Genomic DNA, 1,663 nt, shown 5'->3' with positions numbered 1-1,663 from the left:
TGCTTTGGAGTGGAGCTGGAGAGTATTAGGTGCTGAGAGGAACAAAAAGTGGGCAAATGTTACTTAATGTTAACTATATATTTATGGGATAATATCTCAAAGATGAGGAAGTAAATCCAGAGAGGTTGAGAAAAATGCCCAATGTCACATAGCTAAAGGGGCAGAACTAGACTAATGTATTCCAGTTTTTTTCCTTTTTTTTTTTTTTTTGCAAAACAGCTTTCCTGCTTTGGCAGTCAGAAAAGCAGGAGGAGGTTAATCAGGTTCTGTCAGTGAGAGCAAGGGCATCTTGGATGTGGAGCAAGCTGACTGAATGGCTTCCGCAGAAACACTTGAGCAAGAAGACAAGCAGAGCTGGGAAGGGGCTGAGAGCTGTGTGGTCAGGAGGGGTTAGGAGGAAGATAGTAGGAAACCAATGTATTGGATCGTCTAGCCTAGATGCTGAAACCCCTCATGCTTTTAACTTCAGAACATTATAGTCCTGTGTATAGGTAGGAGAAGACTCCCTGTATTAACTACAAGGTTGGGGAGGAGGAGCATAAGAGGAGGGCAAGAACTTCAAAGGAGGTGTTGCTATGAGACAATGGAGGATGGACTAGAGCTTGGAATGGCAGTAGGGAGCGAGGGATCTTTAATGTGCAAGGAATGGACTCTTGGTTGCAGAGAAATTGGCAAGTTCCAGGTAGAGAGGCCTTTATCCATGATAATATCCAGGTGGTGCAAGACTTGTTTGAAGGAAAGAGCAAGAGACAAAGGAGATAGCACTTAAGGCTAAAAGTCACTAACACTTGTACTTTGTCAGTCTCCCTTGCCTTTTGTTTTATACAGTAGCATTTATACTACATGTACAACTTTTTTAGCATGAAGATTGTCAAAATTTTAAATGGCTATACAGTATTTCTTTATATGAGTGGTCCATAACTTACTTAAACAATTCCCAATTTGTGGGTATCTGGATTGTTAACAATCTTTTGCTGTTATAAATAACGCTGTAATTAGTATTGTGCCTAAATCTTTGGTTAAAATAGATTTCTAGAAGGTGAAGTAACTTAATTATAGGAATGAAGAGAGGTAAGATTTTGGGATTTTGGAGAGTGGGGCTGGTCTACAGATTTAAGCTGCCCAGAGTTCTAGGTGGACTTGGATGCAGCCCAAGGATGGAGGGAGAGGAGGTGAGCTACTTGACCAGATACCAAAATGGGAAGCATGTCTCTCTGTGGGTGGATTCAACCTGTAACATTGCAAATGTGTATCGCTGGCCAAATAAGAAACATTTTTTTAATGTAATTCTGTGAATTTGTGGGAAGTGCTCATTGTCAGATGAAAGTACCCGATGATAATGTATGATTGCAACAGTGCTCAATCCAACATTATAAATATTTGCCAAAGGAGGGTAACTAGGTGGGCACCTCCTAGCCAGGCTCACTGCTCAGTACAGTGTATTGTTCATAGCAGGTATTTTAGAGATGAGGCAATTCAACAAGGTTAAGTAACTTCTGAAGACTTGAGCCTATGAATACTCTCCTAGCTGAAGAAGAGCAAGATTAGAACCAAAAATGCTTCTGAGGGCTTCAGATAAACCTGGCTACATACCTTGATCATAACACATGATACCTGACACCCATATTTATATGTTTATTTTAGGTTTTTTTCCCCTCAAGAC

This window comes from Pteropus vampyrus, unplaced genomic scaffold (genome assembly GCF_000151845.1).
Source record: "Pteropus vampyrus isolate Shadow unplaced genomic scaffold, Pvam_2.0 Scaffold2, whole genome shotgun sequence".
Classification (NCBI taxonomy): Eukaryota; Metazoa; Chordata; class Mammalia; order Chiroptera; family Pteropodidae; genus Pteropus; species Pteropus vampyrus.
The sequence above is the reverse complement of the archived record's forward strand: the minus strand, read 5'-3'. Positions refer to the sequence as shown.